Below are 22698 nucleotides of genomic sequence, written 5' to 3'. Positions count from 1 at the left end.
CGGTTTCTGCTTTGTTACATGGGGTCTCTATGAATCAGAATTGACTCAAAGGCACACAACAAAAACAACATTCCAAAAAGGCAGTCAGAGGGTTGTCAAGAAGAGGTAATTAGTTCTTAGGGGTGAGAAAATCACACTAATGTCTACCACGCTATCTACTATAAACACAATTTGGATACAGGAGTAGCAAATAAGGTATTTTGGATAAGGCAACCTTATGACAAGATACAATGGTAAGAAGAAAGGCCTATGAAGAAAGTGGATTTGTCCTTAACATCTTCTCTTCTTACAAGTCTAAAATACTGTCTGTGATTTTATCTGTTTCTATGCCCCAAATGCAACCTGTATCCTAATGATTCTCAAATTTATATCCCTATTCTAGACCGCCCTGCTTAGTTCCAAACTGGTATTAGATTGCATTACTATTCCACATTATTTACTTCTTTCCTGAAAGAGGATTGAGGTTCTTCCTGGCTTGTTTACCACATGATTTGTATTGCTGCCTCTATGGCACAGGTACTTTTCCCCACCCCATTGATGCTGAGTTTGGCCATGTTGCTTGTTTTAATCTCTAGAATGTGAGCAAATATGACATTGGCCCCATCCAAACAGAAACTTGCAGGGTCTTTGCAAGGTTGGCTCTGGTCATGCCCTAGATCAGAGCTGTTATTTCAACCTTGATCTGAGAGTGAAAACACATGGAACAGAGTTGAATCAAACCCAGCAGAGCTGCAGTAGCTGACATTTATTCTGAGAAAGAAATAAACTTTTCTTGTCATAAATCAATGAAATTTTGGTGTTGTTTGTTTCCACAGACTAACCACGAAGTTTCTTCTATTCAGATTTCTACTGGACATCTCTTCTGCATGTTCCACAGCCATCCTAGCCCAAAATGCCTAAACTGAACCCACCATCTATTCTCCTAAATCTGCTCCCTCTCTGTGTTTATCTCAAAGATGAACATGACTGATAATTCTATCCTCTTCCTACTCCCTCCGTCACCACTGCCACGCCACATAACTCATTTAACCAAGTGCTGTAGATTCTACTTTTCAATATCTTTTATTTCTATCCCTTCCCCTCCAATCCACACATCTACGAAAAAAAAAAAAAAAAAGTCCAGACTTGCAGGCATGGCATAAAAGATTTTCATACTCCTCCTGCAGATGGCTGAATGAATAAATAAAAAAAAGAACAAATGAACACCCTAAATGAGCACAAAGCACAGGTTTGAGAACATATATATAAAGTCCAGCCTGATTATAGACAGACCTTGAAAATTAAGAGCCTTTTAAAGAGATTTTTAATCATATTTCCTTTGACATCAAAGGTTCTCAAGACCTGGAGAACCCAGCCAGTGAAGAGAAAAATGAACAACACTAGACCAGCAGTCAAGGGACTTTTATGGGGGCCATATTACCTTAGGCACGTCTCCAAAGGTATCCAAACCTAATGTTCTACAAAGTATAAAACATACCTGCCACATTTGCTTCCTAGGGTTGTTGTGAAGGTCAAACAGACAATTCATCTGGTAGCACTGTAAAATACATTTTTTTAAATTAGTCTTTTTTAAAAAACATTAGTGTAGTTTTTAAGAACTTCAGATAGGAAATGAGACCCAAAACCAGACAGAAACTGAGAATCTCGAGGTAGAGAGACAGATGTTGGTAGCTATAAATTGAGGGCAAAAAAGAGTAGGAACCTGGCAATCCTGTGCCTGTCAATAAGCTTAGCCCAGTGATTTGAGATAAAACAAAAACCAAGGAAAATCTTTCGAAAAAGGAATTTGGGGCTTAAATTTTGAATGACCAATATTGTGTGTTTTGGGAAAAGATAAAAAGCTTAAAAACTAAAAAAACAAACCCATTGCCAGAGTCGATTCCAACTCACAGTGACCCTATAGGACTGACTAGAACTGCCCTACAGAGTTTCCAAGGAGCACATGGTAGATTTGAACTGCCAACCTTTTGGTTAGCAGTTATAGCTCTTAACCACTATGTCACCAGGGTTTCTGAAAGAAGCTTAGGTTTACCTAATATGTGGCCCTAATACTAGCTTATATATATACACACACATTTTTTAAAAAATGAAACATTTAAGCACTTTGTCTTTCATTCCGTAAAGAACTGGTAGCAACTACTAAATGATGTTGGTAAAGCACTTGAAATTTATGGTTAAAAAACAAACGCTAGGTTTGCCAGTTACTATTTCTGCAACAGATGACTCTTGTAGCGCCCTGAGTAGTAATTGCTTAACTGGAAAGATTTTAAAATTGTAATTCACTGTCAGATGCCTCCGTGATTCAGGGTTTTAAAGTACATTCATCATCATCCTGTCAGAGATCAAGACCTTAGATGGTGCTTTCTCACTAAGTATGAGTAAGCAGCTTATTAAACAGGAAATTGCATCATAAATAATAGAGTTGGCATTTTAATGACTATAATGTAAGAACTAGTGACTTTTACCCCCACACCACCCTGGGTGTAAACAAATGTTTACATGTTCAAGAGCTGCATGTAGTGTTACTCCAGAGAGAATTTAATCTTTGACCCAACATAGGCAATTAATATTTATTAGTAGGGGCAATGGTGTTTCAGTGATATAATCCTCCCTTCCATGCAGCAGACTGGTGTGATTCCAGCCAGTGCACCTCATGTGCAGCCACCACCCATCTGTCAGTGGTGCTTTCAGACTTAGAGAGACTACGAAGAAAGACCTGGTGATCGGCTTCTGAAAATTTACTGCCACCCTACGGATTACAATGGTCTGATCTACAATAAATCATTGAAATGGTTTAGGACTAGGCAACATTTTGTTCCATTGTGCATGAGTCATCATGAGTACAGAGCCAACTGGACAGCAACTAACAACAACATTTATTAAATATTTCTAATAAAACAACCACTATGGTTGTTGTTAGGTGCCCTTGAGTCAATTCTGACTTGGAGCGACTCCATGTGACAGAGCAGAATTGCCCCATCGGGTTTTCTTGGCTGTAATCTTTATGGAAGCAGATTACCAGGTCTTTCTCCTGAGGAGCCTCTGGGTGGGTTCCAATTGCCAACCTGTCACTTAATAGCTCAGCACTTAATCATTTGTTCCACCAAGGCTCCTTAAAATAACCACTAACATTAATTAAATAAAAGTCGTGATCTTGATACTCAATCTTGATTAGATTATAATAAAAATTTGGGGGGGAGGCAAATTTTCTTCCCATTGAATTATTCCAGTAATCAATATATACATGATCAGGTTAGGGTTATGACTGCTGTAGGAATCCTCAATAATATTTAACATCCAGAGTCTTCATTCCCAAAATATTTAGCCTCTTATGAAGATTTCCGTATGGGTTATAGCAACAAAGCAAAGAGTGGGTGGAAGATACTGAATCTGTTGTTTAGCAAGTTAATCTACACATAAATTGACCTGGATTGTCCATGAACTCAAAGAAACTGTAATAATTTTTCTTTCTTTATTTATTTTTTTAATCTCTAATACATTCTTCATAATTCACCCCTCAAGGGCAAGCCTTGGGCAAAATGATATAGTAGGCTGAGTTGGTCATTAGTAGTGCCACTTCCCTATCTCCACTCCTCCCCACCCCTCGCCACCTTTTTCAACACTTATGTTTAGGACAATCTTACGCAATTTTCTTATTTTCAACACCACAATTTCATTTAAAAAGTTATGACATTTAGCACTCCCTCAGTTTAATACTTTTGACGGTTCACTTTTTTTCTGACCAAGCTCTGACTCTGTTTTATCCTTTCTCCTTTTTTTTTCTGACACTTTCTGCTTCATTATCATCTTTACTCTCCAAAGTGGATAGTGTAGAATTTAAGAGTGTGGATGGTGGATCTTTACTCTCCAAAGTGGATAGTGTAGAATTTAAGAGTGTGGATGGTGGAACCAAACTCCCTGGGTTTAATTCCTACCTCTGCCATACACTAGGTGTGTGGCCTTGGGCAGGTTACTTAATCTCTCTTTGCCTCAGTTTCTGCATCTGAAAACATGAGGGTAAAAATAGTTCCTGACTCATAAGGTTGTTGGGAGAATTAAATGAGTTAATATACATAAAGGCCCTAGAATAGTGCCTGGCACATAGTAAATACTATTGCTTCTAGAATATAAGCACCATGAGGTCAGGGATTTTTGTTGATTTTGTTCATGACTGTGCAAGAGTTGGAATTGACTTGACTGCAACTGGTATATCCATTACTGATGTATATCCAGCACCTAGAACAGTCTGTCAAAATTACTGAATTGATCTATTTGGTCCTTTCTTCTCTATTTCACCATACTTATCTTTTTTATCGTATTTTTATGTGAGTAACAGGTGCTTTCTACATTCGTTTGTTGGCCAATCACACCCTCCCCACTGCAAGGTATTTTCATAAGCCCCGCTATGCCGCTATGCCATTTCTTAACATACTGCAGTAAAAAAAAAAAAAAATTAGCATAGCCCAATTACAAAAATAACTTGCGGGGGTGGGGGGAGGATGCAGTTGGCAAGCAAATGTAGAAGGCGTGCATTATTTGCTTAAAAATGTGGTAATTTCTTTCTTTCAAGCCTTGCTCCCTTTCTTTTCTCCTTGGGGTCTCTTTGTTTCTACTTCTGCATTCTTTCTGTCTCAGGTTTCCGTCATCCACTGTTAACATTCTTCTCTCCTACGTCTGGGTTTAGGGTTTGAGTGGAGTAAAATATTGCAAATTCAATATTTAGTAATAATTATTAATCATGGGGCTAATGATTAAAAGATAAAGAAAAAATTCTTAGTCAAAGAAAAGTGAGAACAGAATAACATTTTTAATATAATATTTTTATGTTAAATTTGGAGCGCTTCTGTTTGAGTGACTTATGCACTGTTTGAACTGCCTGTAAATCTGCCACTTTTTACCAACAGCTTTATTTTGATTCACACATAAAAATAGTTGAAAGAACAGCATAATGAACAGATACATATCCTTCACCTGGATTCCCTAATTATTAGTATTTTATACATTTTGATCTCTCTCTCTCCCTTTCTTTCTCCACCCCACACACGCATACAAAAACACACACACACAAACATATATAGCGCCTGTCATTAGAAACCATTTGAAATTAAGTTGCAGATAACATATTTACCACTAAATACTTCTCCATGCATCTTAAAAGAATAAATTCCTATACAATCACATTATTACTATTACATCTAAGAAAATTAATGTTAATTTAAACATTAACTGGATGATATTTAAATAGAGTCCATATTTAATTTTTCCCAGTGGTTATTGAAAAGTGCATTTTATATCTTTTTCCTTAATCTAAGATTCAATCAAAGTTTCTGAATTGCAGTTGGTTAGGTTTCTTCGGTCACTTTTAATTTAGAAAGTAGCAAGCCCCCAAATCTATTTTTTCCCCCATGACATTGATTTTTTTGAAAGGCTTAGGCGAATTGTGTGATAAAAAAAGTTCCACGGTCTCGATTTTTCTGATTCTTTCCTTATGATTCAATTCAGGTGAAATACTTTCGACAAGAATTCTACATGGGTGATACTTTGCACTTCTCATTGCCTTATATCAGAAAGCACATAGTGTTAGATCGTTCCACTATTGTTCATGCTAAGTTCAACCACTTGATTAAGATGGTGACCACCAGATACATCCATGAGAAAGGTATGTTTTGTCCTTTACAATTAATAAGTAACCTGTGGGATGAGAACTGGAGACTGCTGATAATGTTTCCCAACACTCATTCATCCACTGGCTTTACAATCCATTGACGATCCTTGCCTGAAGCAATTATTAAATTGGGGATTACAAAATGGTAATATTCTAATTTTGTCATTCCTTCTACATGCCTTAGTTGGTATTCTTCTATAAAGAAGTGCTTTCCCTTAACAAACACCACCCCCCTTTTTTATATCACTGTGGACTCAGGATTATTTTTTTAATTCATTGTCAATGTGTGTAATTCATTAGCATTATTGTTGTTTTGATGCTCAGATTATTCTAAATTGGGCAAGCAGAATTCCTTCTATACCAGTTCTGTTTCCTTTTGTCATGACCACATTTAGTTTTTGAATATTTGCTTACTTTCTTGCCCAAGATGTTCCAGGTTCACCATGTTCTTTCCCTGCCACAGACCTGGAATCTGTTCCTTTGAGAGGGAATGGTATTTAGAAATGAAGATCTGTGTACTAGGGAAGAAGCTCTTTACTTCTGGGGTGTTGTAACTTCTAGGCTTTTTCAGTGGATGGAGCTAGGAAATAGATATTTTTAATACCAGGTTCATACATTTTTCAGAAGTCAAAACTATATTATAAAGACATAAATCGGGACAAATCTCACCCTCATCCCTATCTCCATTACTTACAGGTCATGTTTATTTTCTTAGTTTCTGATTTATATTTCCTGCACTCCTTTTTACAAAAATACGTAGAGACCCTTGTTGATATATTTACATGTATGCACGTAGGAGTCCCTGGGTAGCACAAAAGGTTAAGCCCTCAACTACTAGCCTAAAGATTGGTAGTTTGAATCCACCCAGAGGCACCTCCAAAGACAGACCTATCAATCTGCTTCCGGAAGGTTATAGCCTTGAAAACCCAATGGAAGCAGTTCTACTCTGCACACGTGGCGGAGCCATGAGTCAGAATGGACTCGAGAGCAACCAACAACAACGTATGTATGTATATAATTTCCCATTCTTTCTTGCATACACTTTTTCACCTAATATATAAAAAATTGCTCCATATCGGATCACAGGGAACTTCTTTGTGTGTGTGCGTGTATGTGTGTGTTTTTCTCTTTCTTTGCTTACTATTACATAGTGCCCAAATTGTGTATGTATCATAATGTATTCAACCAGACAGGAATTTAGGTTGTTCCCAAAAGTTTGCTATTTCAGATAATACCACAATGAATAGCCACGTGCAAACATTGTGCAAATAAAATCAAATCCAGACTTTGATAGAGAGAGGCTTTATCCAGAAAGAAAAGGAGAACCGGAAAGGGACAACTGGAATAGTGGGCGAGGGAGACTACAACAAACTACTGCAACCGGGAGAACACTCCAGCCATGATACCTACAAGCCTCTCAAGAATTAGGGAAAAAGCATTCTTCTTTTATAAAGTAAACAAGGCCAGAAAAAAGCCAGAGGTGAGGAAGTGGAATGAAAGGGTGAAGTCATCAGTCAGTAAATCAGAATGTTTGTTTTATTACTCTGAGGCCGGAAGGTGTGTTCAGGCTGAGGGTGGGCCAAAGTTCAGGGACTTGAGGGAAGGAGAGAAGCTTAGCTAAAGTTTGGTTAACAAGCATTTTCTTTCTGATTGATCAGTGGTGACACGCAATTCAGTTACTTATTTATGAGGCAAGGAATGGGAATTTGGAGGGTCTTGTCATAGGTGTTGTGGAGAAAAACTGTTTCAAGTTAAATCAGGTAGGTTTATTAAGGGTTTAAAACAATTGCAATTGGGGAACTATGTAACCCATTGAAAATGGAACCTGGTAGTCCCCGGGCAGTTTTACTATGCAAGTATTTTTATGGGGTAAAAAGAGGAACTAAACCATAGGGAAGGCAATTATAATTAAAAAAAAAAAATTTTTTTTTATTATAATCTGGGTTTTATTGTAATAATCACACTCTGATTGGTTACGGATTATTAATAGTATAGTTACAAATAGTTTCACAGCATGTTTAGATCATGGTCACGAGATGCTTACATGTATTTTGTCTATCTTGCAAAAATACCATTGGCAACAGCACCCAGAGAGTGCTCTTCCTGAGTACATGTATTTTGAAGGGAGTAGATGGTCACTGGAAACGCTGGTGGCTTGGTGGTTAAGAGCTATAGCTGCTAACCAAAAAAGTCAGCAGTTCAAATCTACCAGGTGCTCCTTGGAGACCCTATGGGGCAGTTCTATTCTGTCCTTTAGGATTGCTATGAGTCGGAATCGACTTGTTGACAACAGGTTTGGTTTTTGGTTTTAGATGGTCACTTGGCTAAGACCTCTCAGGGCATATGGCTTCTAAGACCCCTCAGGGCATATGGTTTCACATCCTGGTTTTGACCACCAACGAAAAATATGTTTTTCTCAGAAAAACATGGGTGTTCATCTAGAAATCCAGGTTAAAGTTAGATAGCATGTTCAGCATATTATGCCTTTGTCTCACTGACTGCACTGAAAGTTCCCTTTGCCTGAGACCTAGGTAAACAAGAAGGCATCTGTGAGTCTTAGTAAGTCATATGAAAAGGATGGTTATTTGTACTTAGCAGTTTTCCTGGGGTAGGGGGATTTCTGGAACCATCACTGTTTTCCAGGATCACAGAGTTCAGGTAAAATTCAACATCATCAGTATATATTAGTTTTCTAGGCCTGTGTAACAAAATATGACAAACTTGGTGGCTTATAAAGAACTGAAATATATTGTCTCACAGTTCTGGAGTCTAGAAGTCCAAATCAAAGTGTAGGCCAGGCCACGCTCCCTCCAAAGTTTCTAGGGGGAAAAGTCTTATTTCTTCCGGCTTCTGGAAGCCTCAGGCATTGCTTGGTTTGTAGGTGCAATTTCACAAGGCTGCCTTTCCTCTGGTAATCTTACTGTGCCTCTTCTCCTATTCTATAAACACACCTCCCAGATTTGATTAGGACTCACCCTACTTCTGTACAACTTCATGGCAACTTAACTGACGACATCTTCAAAGACCCTATTTCCAAATAGGGCCAGTGCACAGGTATCAGGGATTATGACTTCAGTGTGTCTTTCTCAGGGACCAGGCAGTGTTTTGTTCTGTTGTACACAGGGTGGCTATGAGTCAGAACTGACTCCATTGCACCTAACAACAACAATCTAATCCACGGCAGAGTATGCCTATTTCTGTACCTCCACCAAACGTGTGTTTCCAAGATTTTTTTATTTTTGCTAATCTAAAAAAAAAAAAACAACGGTTTTTTTCTGGGAATAGGTGAGAAAAAGTAACTTATTATAGTTTAAATAGCATTTTTCTTTTTTCCAGTGAAGTAGCTTTTTGTATGTTTAAAGGCCGTTTTGGTTATGTTTTTCTGTGATGTTAAACATGTATCTTGCCTGTTTTTCTATTAGGTTTTGAGTATATTTTCCTCTCTCAATTTTAGGAGCTCTTTATATTTTAAGGAAATTAGCTCCTTATCTGTGATAAAAATTGCAAATATTTTCTTCTATTTGTCAGTTGTATTTTAACTTTAGTTACGGTGTTTTGCCATTGAGAAATCACGTACACACATACGTATATTTAATTTATCAAATTTTTAATTTTTTCTGTTATTGCTTCTGGGTTTGGATATCTTTTAATAGGTAAGAAATCAGTTATAATAAACTCATTCTTGAACAGTATGCTAATGCTTAAGCCTAAACTATTTAAAAAGTTCATGTCTTCTATCACAAATTAGATAAATGTCACATATAAATAACTAAAAGCAAAATTTCAAACCACTAAATTTCACATAAATACTTAAAAACAATGTATCAAGACACATGATTCTAAAAACAAGACACAGGTACTATTTAAATCTTGAACAGAAAAACACTATTTACCATAATCATTAAAAAAGAAGAAAAAATGTATATAAACTTACATGAAAAGATGCTCAAAGAATATTGTTGAATCAAAAAGCCAGTTGCAAAGCAATGTATAGAGCATGATCCCATGTTATAAACATGAAAGTGTATTTATGTTTCTGTATACCATATATGAAAAAAAAAAAACCCATTGCTGTTGAGTTGATTGTAACCCATAGCGACCCTATAGGACAGAGTAGAACTGGTGGATTTGAACTGCTGACCTTTTGGTTAGCAGCTGTATCACTTAACCACTGCACCACCAGGGCTCCTAGTAAGTATTCAAATATATATACACATATATACACATATACAATGTGTGTGTATGTATATACGTATTTAAGAGAGAGAGAAAGAGACTTCTAGATGGAGGCACAAAACTGTTAATAGTTGTTATCCTTAAAAAATAGCAAGCATTAACAAGTGGGAGATTAGAGTCTGTTTGCTTTATATATACAGTTATATACTATTCAATATTAATTTTTATAATATGTATGCACTTTCAATATGTTAAAATAATTTTTAAAAAACTAATAAAGGCAATTCAAGAAACAAAATTTTAAAAATGATAGCATAGCAAACAAATATTTAGAAGTTTTAATACATATCTAATACTCTATTACATGGAAAAATCTAAAATTTTTTGCAACAAATGACAAAGGACCTTATATTCTCAATGGGTAAACAGTCTGACCTCTGTCCTAATGAATAAAAAAAATATGTGAGGAATACAATAGATACATACAAAAAGAATTTGGAACCTTTGTAAAAGAGTAATGTAAATGATAAAAATAACATCATTAAAAATCAGAGGCACAAAAATTTGAATAAAGATAAGTCCCTCCTCCAAAAAAGTTAGGATTTTTTTTTTTTTAACTGCTTACAAGGTCTAACTAAACTACTCAGCTAGGACAATAAGGTCAAATGGGATAAACGGGCACAGTCATTTGAGACAAGTGGTCCACACTATATATCAAGAGCTTTTAAAATGTTCCTATCCTTTGATATGGTAATTGAGCTTATGAGAACCTACTGAAAAATAGTCCCAAATGCTGTAAAATTTCTCGTGAAGGAACTAGAAACAATTCAAGTGTTAGCTCTGTTGGCAACTAAACAGAACGAAAACCTGACATCTAGTGTTCACTGAAGGAAGCTGCATGGTTTTAACCGATCATCTGGGTGTTATTGTTAGGTGCTATCTGGTGGATTTTCGACCAATGTGAAGAGTGGAACTGCCCCATAGAGTTTCCTAGGATGTAATCTTTTTTTTTTTTTTTTAAATAATTTTTATTGAGCTTTAAGTGAACGTTTATAAATCAAGTCAGTCTGTCACATATAAGCTTATATACACCTTACTCCATACTCCCACTTACTCTCCCCCGAATGAGTCAGCCCTTCCAGTCTCTCCTTTCGTGACAATTTTATTAGTTTCTAACCCTCTCTACCCTCCCATCTCCCCTCCAGACAGGAGATGCCAACACAGTCTCAAGTGTCCACCTGATACAAGTAGCTCATTCTTCATCAGCATCTCTCTCCTACCCACTGTCCAGTCCCTTCCATGTCTGATGAGTTGTCTTCGGGCATGGTTCCTGTACTGGGCCAACAGAAGGTTTGGGGACCATGACCGCCGGGATTCCTCTAGTCTCGGTCAGATCATTAAGTCTGGTCTTTTTATGAGAATTTGGGGTCTGCATCCCACTGATCTCCTGCTCCCTCAGGGGTTCTCTGTTGTGCTCCCTGTCAGGGCAGTCATCGATTATGGCCGGGCACCAACTAGTTCTTCTGGTCTCAGGATGATGTAGGTCTCTGGTTCGTGTGGCCCTTTCTGTCTCTTGGGCTCTTAGTTATCGTGTGACCTTGGTGTTCTTCATTCTCCTTTGATCCAGGTGGGTTGAGACCAACTGATGCATCTTAGATGGCCGAGTGTTAGCATTTAAGACCCCAGATGCCACATTTCAAAGTGGGATGCAGAATGTTTTCATAATAGAATTTTTTTGCCAATGGACTTAGAAGTCCCCTTAAGCCATAGTCCCCAAACCCCCGCCCTTGCTCCGCTGACCTTTGAAGCATTCAGTTTATCCCGGAAACTTCTTTGCTTTTGGTCCAGTCCAGTTGAGCTGACCTTCCTTGTATTAAGTATTATCCTTCCCTTCACCTAAAGTAGTTCTTATCTACTAACTAATCAGTAAAAAACCCTCTCCCACCCCGCCTCCCTCCCCCTCTCGTAACCACAAAAGTATGTGTTCTTCTCAGTTTATACTATTTCTCAAGATCTTATAATAGTGGTCTTATACAATATTTGTCCTTTTGCCTCTGACTAATTTCACTCAGCATAATGCCTTCCAGGTTCCTCCACGTTACGAAATGTTTCACAGATTACTCACTGTTCTTTATCAATGCGTAGTATTCCATTGTGTGAATATACCACAATTTATTTATCCATTCATCCGTTGATGGACACCTTGGTTGCTTCCAGCTTTTTGCTATTGTAAACAGAGCTGCAATAAACATGGGTGTGCATATATCTGTTGGTGTGAAGGCTCTTATTTCTCTAGGGTATATTCCAAGGAGTGGGATTCCTGGGTTGTATGGTAGTTCTATTTCTAACTTTTTAAGAAAACGCCAGATAGATTTCCAAAGTGGTTGTACCATTTTACATTCCCACCAGCAGTGTATAAGAGTTCCAATCTCTCCGCAGCCTCTCCAACATTGATTATTTTGTGTTTTTTGGATTAATGCCAGCCTTGTTGGAGTGAGATGGAATCTCATCGTAGTTTTAATTTGTATTTCTCTAATGGCTAATGATCGAGAGCATTTTCTCATGTATCTGTTAGCTGCCTGAATATCTTCTTTAGTGAAGTGCGTGTTCATATCCTTTGCCCGCTTCTTGATTGGGTTGTTTGTCTTTTTGTGGTTGAGTTTTAACAGAATCATACAGATTTTAGAGATCAGGTGCTGGTTGGAGATGTCATAGCTGAAAATTCTTTCCCAATCTGTAGGTGGTCTTTTTACTCTTTTGGTGAAGTCTTTAGATAAGCATAGGTGTTTGATTTTTAGGAGCTCCCAGGTATCTGGTTTCTCTTTGTCATTTTTGGTAATGTTTTGTATTCTGTTTATGCCTTGTATTAGGGCTCCTAAGGTTGTCCCTATTTTTTCTTCCATGATCTTTATCGTTTCAGTCTTTATGTTTAGGTCTTTGATCCACTTGGAGTTAGTTTTTGTGCGTGGTGTGAGGTATGGGTCCTGTTTCATTGTTTTGCAAATGGTATCCAGTTATGCCAGCACCATTTGTTAAAAAGACTGTCTTTTCCCCAATTAACTGACACTGGGCCTTTGTCAAATATCAGCTGCTCATATGTGGATGGATTTATATATCTGGGTTCTCAATTCTGTTCCATTTGTCTATGTGCCTGTTGTTGTACCAGTACCAGGCTGTTTTGACTACTCTGGCTATATAATAGGTTCTAAAATCAGGTAGAGTGAGGCCTCCCACTTTCTTCTTCTTTTTCAGTAATGCTTTACTTATTTGAGGCTTCTTTCCCTTCCATATGAAGTTGGTGATTTGTTTCTCCATCACATTAAAAAATGTCATTGGAATTTGGATCGGAAGTGCATTGTATGTATAGATGGCTTTTGGTAGAATAGACATTTTTACTATCCATGAGCAAGGTATGTTTTTCCACTTACGTAGGTCCTTTTTAGTTTCTTGTAATAGTACTTTGTAGTTTTCTTTATATAGGTCTTTTACATCTTTGGTAAGATTTATTCCTAAGTATTTTATCTTCTTGGGGGCTACTGTGAATGGTATTGATTTGGTTATTTCCTCTTCAATGTTCTTTTTGTTGATGTAGAGGAATCCAAGTGATTTTTGTATGTTTATCTTATAACCTGAGACTCTACCAAACTCTTCTATTAGTTTCAGTAGTTTTCTGGAGGATTCCTTAGGGTGTTTTTGTGTATAAGATCATGTTATCTGCAAATAGAGATAATTTTACTTCCTCCTTGCCAATCCGGATGCCCTTTATTTCTTTGTCTAGCCTAACTACTCTGGCTAGGACCTCTAGCACAATGTTGAATAAGAGCGGTGATAAAGGGCATCCTTGTCTGGTTCCCGTTCTCAAGGCTCTCTCCATTTAGAGTGATGTTGGCTGTTGGCTTGTTGGCTTTGTATAGATGCCCTTTATTATGCTGAGGAATTTTCCTTCAATTCCTATTTTGGTGAGAGTTTTTATCATGAATGGGTGTTGGACTTTGTCAAATGCCTTTTCTGCATCAATTGATAAGATCATGTGGTTTTTGTCTTTTGTTTTATTTATATGGTGGATTACATTAATGGTTTTTCTAATATTAAACCAGCCTTGCATACCTGGTATAAATCCCACTTGGTCGTGGTGGATTATTTTTTTGATATGTTATTGAATTCTATTGGCTAGAATTTTGTTGAGGATTTTTGCATCTATGTTCATGAGGGATATAGGTCTGTAAATTTCTTTTTTTGTGATGTCTTTACCTGGTTTTGGTATCAGGGATATGGTGGCTTCATAGAATGAGTTAGGCAGTATTCTGTCATTTTCTATGCTTTGAAATACCTTTAGTAGTAGTGGTGTTAACTCTTCTCTGAAAGTTTGGTAGAACTCTGCAGTAAAGCCATCCGGGCCAGGGCTTTTTTTTGTTGGGAGTTTTTTGATTACTGTTTCAATCTCTTTTTTTGTTATGAGTCTACTTAGTTGTTCTACTTCTGATTGTGTTAGTTTAGGTAGGTAGTGTTTTTCCAGGAATTCATCCATTTCTTCTAGGTTTGCAAATTTGTTAGAGTACAATTTTTCATAATAATCTGATATGATTCTTTTAATTTCCGTTCCGTCTGTTGTGCTGTGGCCCATCTCGTTTCTTATTCAGGTTATTTGTTTCCTTTCCTGTATTTCTTTAGTCAGTCTGGCCAATGGTTTATCAATTTGGTTAATTTTTTCAGAGAACCAGCTTTTGGCTTTGTTAATTCCTTCAATTGTTTTTCTGTTCTGTAATTCATTTAGTTCAGCTCTAATTTTTATTATTTGTTTTCTTCTGGTGCCTGATGGATTCTTTTGTTGCTCGCTTCCTATTTGTTAAAGTTGTAGGGACAGTTCTGTGATTTTGGCTCTCTCTTCTTTTTGTATGTGTGCATTTATCGATATAAATTGGCCTCTGAGCACTGCTTTTGCTGTGTCCCAGAGGTTTTGATAGGAAGTATTTTCATTCTCGTTGCATTCTATGGATTTCTTTATTCCCTCCTTAATGTCTTCTACAACCCAGTCTTTTTTCAGCAGGGTATTGTTCAGTTTGTGTTTGATTTCTTGTCCCTAATTTTTCTGTTATTGATTTCCACTTTTATGGGCTTGTGGTCTGAGAAGATGCTTTGTAATATTTTGATGTTTTGGATTCTGCAAAGGTTTGTTTTATGACGTAATATGTGGTCTATTCTAGAGAATGTTCCATGTGTGCTAGAAAAAAAAGTATACTTTGCAGCAGTTGGGTGGAGAGTTCTGTATAAGTCAATGAGGTCAAGTTGGTTGATTGTAGTAATTAGGTCTTCGTGTCTCTATTGAGCTTCTTACTGGATGTCTTGTCCTTCTCCAAAAGTGGTGTGTTGAAGTCTCCTACTATAATTGTGGAGGTGTCTATCTCACTTTTCAGTTCTGCTAAAATTTGTTTTATGTATCTTGCAGCCCTGTCATTGGGTGCATAAATATCTAATATGGTTATATCTTCCTGGTCAATTGTCCCTTTTATCATTATGTAGTGTCCTTCTTTATCCTTTGTGATGGATTTAATTTTAAAGTCTATTTTGTCAAAAATTAATATTGCTCCTCCTGCTCTTTTTTGCTTATTGTTTGATTGATATATTTTTTTCCATCCTTTGAGTTTTAGTTTGTTTGTGTCTCTAAGTCTAAGGTGTGTTTCTTGTAGGCAGCATATAGACGGGTTGTGTTTCTTTATCCAGTCTGAGACTCTTTGTCTCTTTATTGGTGCATTTAGTCCATTTACATTCAGTGTAATTATAGGTAAGTATTTTTATGTGTTTAGTGCTGTCATTTTGATGCCTTTTTGTGTGTGTTGTTGACAGTTTCATTTTTCCACTTACTTTTTTGTGCTGAAACGTTTTTCTTTGTAACTTGTGTGTTCCTCATTTTCATAGTATTTGACTTTATGTTTGCTGAGTCGTTACGTTTTTCTTGGTTTTTATTTTGAGTTATGGAGTTGTTATACCTCTTTGTGGTTACCTTAATATTTACCCTTATTTTTCTAAGTAAAAACCTAACTTATATTGTCCTATATCGCCTTGTATCCCTCTCCATATGGCAGTTCTATGCCACCTCTATTTAGTCCCTCTTCTTGATTATTGTGATCTTTTACATATTGACTTCAATGATTCCCTGTTTTGAGCAGTTTTTTCTTTTTAAAATAATGTTAATTTGTTTTTGTGATTTCCCTGTTTGAGTTAATATCAGGATGCTCTGTTCTGTGACATTGCGTTGTGCTGGTAACTGATATTATTGGTTTTCTGACCAATTTCCTTTAGTATTTCTTGTAGCTTTGGTTTGGTTTTTGCAAATTCTCTAAGCTTGTGTTTATCTGTAAATGTCTTAATTTTGCCTTCATATTTCAGAGAGAGTTTTGCTGGATATATGATCCTTGGCTGGCAGTTTTTCTCCTTCAGTGCTGTGTATATGTCATCCCATTGCCTTCTTGCCTGCATAGTTTCTGCTGAGTAGTCTGAACTTATTCGTATTGATTCTCCCTTATAGGAGACCTTTTTTTTATCCCTGGCTGCTGTTAAAATTTTCTCTTTGTCTTTGGTTTTGGGAAGCTTGATGTTAATATGTCTTGGTGATTTTCTTTTTGGATCAATCTTAAATGGGGTTCGATGAGCATCTTGGATAGATATCCTTTCGTCTTTCATGATGTTAGGGAAGTTTTCTGGCAACAGATCTTCAACTATTCTCTCTGTGTTTTCTGTCGTCCCTCCCTGTTCTGGGACTCCAATCACACGCAAGTTATTCTTCTTGATACAGTCCCACATGATTCTTAGAGTTTCTTCATTTTTTAAATTCTTTTATCTGATTTTCTTTTTCGGCTAGATTGGTGCTAATTCCCTGGTCCTCCAGATCTCCCAGTCTGCATTCTAATTGCTCGAGTCTGCTCCTCTGACTTCCTGTTGCGTTGTCTAATTCTGTAATTTTATTGTTAATCTTTTGGATTTCTGAATGCTGTCTCTCTATGGATTCTTGCAACTTATTAATTTTTCCACTATGTTCTTGAATAATCTTTTATTTCTTCAACTGCTTTATCAGTGTGTTCCTTGGCTTTTTCTGTAGATTGCCTTATTTCATTTCTGAGGTCATCCCTGATGTCTTGAAGCATTTTGTAAATTAGTGTTTTATATTCTGTATCTGGCAATTCCAGGATTGTATCTTCATTTGGGAAAGATTTTGATTCTTTAGTTTGGGGAGTTGTAAAAGCACTCACGGTCTGCTTCTTTATGTGGTTTGATATTGACTGCTGTCTCCGAGCCATCACTAAGATATTGTAGTGATTTATTCTATATTTGCTCACTGAGTCTTATCTTGTTTTGTTTTCTTTCAATATACGTAGATGGGCTACTAGATTGTGCTGTCTTGAGTGTTGTAGCCCTTGACTCACTTATGTCCTATTACCAGCTGGTTTGGGCTGTTACCAGATATATAAGCCTGAGTCCATTCACTATTCTTGAGTAGAATCTGATTTTTGGTCATCAAGTGTGTGATGCAGACTGTCACCTATCCACCTTGAGAAGTAGTGGTGATAGTTGTGTGTACCACATTCTAGGAGCAGCTGGGGCTCACACTCTAGGGGGGGCAGGATGCTGACAGGCTTCCCCCAAGTTTCAGTAAGATAGGTGTGTCTCTTCCTAAAGCACCTTGGTGGGTGGGCTCTGCAGCTGTACCTTAGGCCCCCAGTGCAAGTACCTCTACAGATTGGTAGGTGTCACCTCCTTAGACCCCTAAGGCAGGAGGCTAGGTGGTCTGGGGGGAGCTTCAGCCCTCAGTTCCCTGTTGTGGGTCAGTGAGGGCTCTGTTGAATAAGCAGAGGTATCAGACCTGGGAAACTTGGCTTTCCAGTAATCGGCTAAAACAATTGCAGTCAGATCCCTATCAGAAATGCCTTTGCATTATAATAGCCGCCTTTGTTCCCTGTAGGAATGAAAGCCCGAGACTGTGGGTCACATATGCTTGGCTGGAGCTGGTTCTGTGTTTTTAGTCCAATTAGGGAAGGATTTTTGGTCCCTGGGTTTTTTGTAGTTGCTTCTCTCAGGCCAGGAGAATGGTTTAGGAAAAGACAAAAACAAAACGAAAGAAAGAAAACCACAGAGCAGTTTACTTTCTGGCTCAGGAAATTCCAATGTTAATGAAGCCACCTGGGAAGGGGAGGGGAGGGTTCAGATAAATAGGAGAGAGTAGCACCCCAGAATATAGACAAAGTTACTTATCTTGGTTGGGATGACGATTTTATCTGAGATTCCCGAGGGGCGCGTCGTGGACTGTGTGCACTGGCTGTGTAGAGATTGCCCCCGAGGGTCAGGCCCGTGTCCTGTGCTCGCGCTGTCTCAGAAGCTGCGGTTAGTTCCTCCGCTCCCAGTCCAAAGCCCAGCGCCAAGGTTTCTGGCAGGGACACCACACTCCCGGCTCCAAAACCAGTTGCTTCCTCCTGGTGACTTCTCCTCCTGTCAGCCACGTCGCTGTGCTGCCTGCATGCACTGGCTGGGCTTCCCCTGAGGTCAGTTCAGGGGGTTAGCTGCGCCCCGTGATTGTGCCGTCTCAGGATGCCGTGCTCAGCTCCTCTGCTCCCAGTCCAAAGCCCAGCGCCAAGGTTCCCCGGCTGGGACGCCGCACTCCCAGCTCCAAAACCAGTCACTTTCTCCCGGTGACTTCTCCTCCTGTCAGCCATGATGCTGCGCTGTCTGTGCGCACTGGCTGGGCTTCCCCCGAGGTCAGTTCAGGGGGCTAGGGCTGCGCCCCATGATTGTGCCATCTCAGGATGCCCTGCTCAGCTCCCCTGAACCCAGTCCCAAGCCTAGCGCCAAGGTTTCCTAACTGGGACGCTGGCTCCAGACTCTGAAAACAGTCGCTGCTTCCCCGTGGTTGTTTGTTCTCAGTCTCTGTCACTCAGGTCAACTCTTTAAATCTGTGTTTGTTGGTCAGGGTTCGTAGGTTGTCATGTATGTGATTGATTCACTTGTTCTTCCGAGTCTTGTGCAAGAGGGATCCGAGGTAGTGTCTACCTAGTCAGCCATCTTGGCCTCGCCTCCCTAGGATGTAATCTTTATGGGAGCAGATCAGCAGGTCTTTTCTCCCTCAGAGGGTCTAGATGGGTTCCAACTGCCAACCTTTCAGACAGTAGTCAAGCAGTGAACCGTTTGCTCCACCCAGGGAACCTTGAACATCTTGTTAAAAAAAAATCCATTGCCATTGAGTTGATTCTGACTCATAGCGGCCCCATAGGACAGAGTAGAACTATAATATTACCATGTGATGCCAGCACTACTGAGGTAGGAGGGTTAAGGAAAAGAGGAAGGTTGGGACTGACTACCTCCTCTTTTTTATCCCATTCTTACAGGTACAGAACAGACTCGAGATCAGAAAAAGCAAAAAGGGCTATCAGAATTGGATTTAGCGCTAAGGTTTCAATCAGAGATTGGAGCTCTTGGGATATTGAAAACTTGGGAAAAGGGGACTAAGCTGTTAATTCTAGCTACCCTGGTACTGAATGATATACTCCATGTGTATTTTTCACCTCCACTACAGTGAAACCTGTGAGAGCTGGAACTCAACAGGACTTCCTTGCTTTTCTGGGTCTCACAAGTTTCCTGCTTTTTTATCAATTCTTTTAGTGGGAAATATTTGAGTTTTCCTTCTCTGAAAGGTCTCTGCCTTACACAGTTTCCTGCTTTCACAGGTTTTACTGTATTTTCATTCTTTCCACTGAAATAATTTTAATATAACCATCCCAGGCAAGAAAGAATTACCTCTGCACTTGGTGTTATTCTGTTTCATCTGCTGTGTTTTACTGTCAGTTTTATTTTTGTCCCTGGCCCTAGTGTTTATGGAAGCTGGGGATAATGGACACAAAAACTTAGGCATTATCATGGACAATTTAAGGAAATTCAATTTATAGTTATTCCATGTATTTTCTCAAAATTCAAATCACCAAAAGTTACTGATTAAAAAAGGCAAATGAATAGAATCTACATGTGTACTTATTAGATGAGATTCTGTCCCAGAGACTGTCTGTCCTCCAAGTTGCACTACTTTATCTTGTCCAAAGTTTGAGCAGATTTAATTCTCAATTGTTAATCTCTATTTTAAGAGGTCTTTTAGGAGTCATCGTTAACATTCCTCTCGCACTATACCCTACAGCCGCTAATAACCAAGTCCTGTCAACTTTTCCTCCTACGTAGCTCAGGTAATTGTTCACTTCTCATCAGCCTTATTGCTAGTGTTCAGATCCAAGCTACCAACATCTCTTGCTTACACTTGTGCAATAACCTCTCAAGTGATCTCCCAAACCAATCATCATTCTGCTTAAAACCCTTCAACAGTTTATACATTACATTTAAGAAATTTCTTAAATCAGCATTTAAGGCTCTTATACTGATCTAACCCTTTCCTGGAAATCCTGGTGGTGTAGTGGTTAAGTGCTGTGGCTGGTAACCAACGGGTCGGCAGTTCAAATCCGCCAGGTGCTCCTTGGAAACTCTATGGGGCAGTTCTACTCTGTCCTATAGGGTCACTATGACTCGGAATCGACTGGACAGCATTGGTTTTTTTTTTTTTTAACCCCTTCCTATTTCTTGAGTCCTTTCCCTTCTCCTTGACTTTTACTCCAGACATTTCCCCCACACATTCCTTAAAAGGGTCAGAAACAGGGTTGAAAATTGAGCAGTTATAGCCAACATGGTTATCTGGAAGATAAAAATTAGAAAATCAGCCTATAGGTACAATTTGGTAGGGAAAACATCTCTTTAAAACATGGGGTCCATTATTGCGGTGGAGGTGGAAAACTCAGGAAACAATGAGATAAAGGAATAATTACCCTCAAAGAATTCCAAGCTGACCAAGAGGCTAATTAGCCATAATAACTAACAGTACAGACTTTGGAATCAGACAAATCAGGTTCCGATCATGACTCAGCCACTTAAAACCTATTTAACTTTCAGTGAATCATAACTCCTCTGAGCCAGAATTTTCACAGTAAGACAATACTTCATCCTTCACAAGGATTAAGTTATATACTCCTAGTATTTGGCATAATTTTGGCACACAGTTAAGCTGGAAATAAACAGTAGGTGTATTATTAATATGAGGAAGAAATGAGGCTATAACAATAACATGCATGTACCAGGCAGGAATAAACCATGCTAAAGACAATGAGCACCCCTGGGGCAGAAACTAGACCACATTCTCCCAAAAGGTTTATGGACCCTGGATACTCCTCCCTCTAGCACTAAAAATAAGTATCCAGGTAACCACCAGCTCAGGATGACCTAAGCATATATTCGCTCCCAAGGAGTCTTGTTTTTTATTCAGACAGTGCTCTCCTTCAGAGAGTTTGTTTCCTTTTCTCAGAATAAACACCTAAAACTTGGATTTTTCTCTGATTTTTGCAGTCAGGATTCTGTAACCATTGTTGGGATAAGAAACCAGTGTTTTCTAAGTCAGCTTTATCCAGACTAGACAAATCCAACCATTGTTTTTATGCCTGGTTTTACAGGAAATGAATGAATATAGCTTGTGATGTCTATCTCTTCCTTTACTCTCCCTGAAGGACATAAACACAAAAGCGTTTAGAACTCAAATTAAGAAACAAATCATGACAAGATAATAGAATTATGAAAGTATTACTTATTTATTTAAAATTCCTTTCCGAAAAACCAAAAAACCCAAAACCTACATGATTTAGCAAAAAGAACAGTAGATTGGAAATCAAAACAACAGAATATTAGTTCAGTCTCCAGTATTGATTATTTAGATAATTTTGAAGTCACATATTTGCCCTGGTTTTCAAATTCTTTATATGTAATAAAAGGATTAAAGTTTATTATATTATAAAAAATCTATAAGTATATACATACAGAAAATATGAATGGAACACTTATATATACATATATATTTATATGTGCATTTGTAACCACATATACAGCTTAGTTTCTCATGAGGGAACAGATTATAAATGAGGGGACTGGAGTTCTGACAGGTAAGGCCTATCTTGATGTCCTTTGCTGATATCATCTGTTTCTAGTATTTAAAATGCCCATATTCTCATTCTTCCAACCAAGGCAATAGAGCAGTGGTTCTCAAATTATGGTCCTGGGATACCAGTATCAGCATCACCTAGGGACTTTTTAAAAATGCAAATCCTAAGATACAACTACTGATCTCTTTCTGTCCGGAGCAAAGGAGAGGGATGAAAACCAAAGCCTCAAGGAAACAATTAGTTCAAAGAACTAACTGACCACGGGAACCACAGTCTCCACCAGTCTGAGACCAGAAGAACAAGATGGTGCCTAGCTACTATTACCCACTGCTCTGACCAGGATCACAAAGGGAGGTCCCAGTTAGAGTGGGGGAAAAATGTAGAACAAAATTCAATTTTTTAAAAAAGACCAGATTTACTGGTCTGGGACTGGAGGAACCCCTGAGACTATTGCCCTTAGATAACCTTCTAATTTGGAATCAAAGCCATTCTCGGAGACTACCTTTCAGCCAATTAATAGACAAGCCTTTAAATAAACAATAACACAGGTGAGGAAAGTGATCCTTTGGACAATCATCTACATGAGACAAAAAGGACAACATATACCCAAAAGCAAAGATGAAAAGGCAGAAAAGGGCAGGAGAACTGTAGAAATGAAAACGGGGAACTCGGTGGTAATGGAAACAGTGCTGACACACCGTAGGGAGTACAACCTATGTCATGGAACAATTTGTATATAAACTATTGAATGGGAAACTAATTTGCTCTGTAAACCTTTATCTAAAGCACAATAGAAAAAAAAAAAAAAAAAAAAGTGGATCCTCAGGCCCTACACCAGACCTACAG

The sequence above is a fragment of the Elephas maximus genome, chromosome 1 (assembly GCF_024166365.1).
Source record: "Elephas maximus indicus isolate mEleMax1 chromosome 1, mEleMax1 primary haplotype, whole genome shotgun sequence".
NCBI classification, from domain to species: domain Eukaryota; kingdom Metazoa; phylum Chordata; class Mammalia; order Proboscidea; family Elephantidae; genus Elephas; species Elephas maximus.
This window is presented reverse-complemented; position numbering follows the sequence as displayed.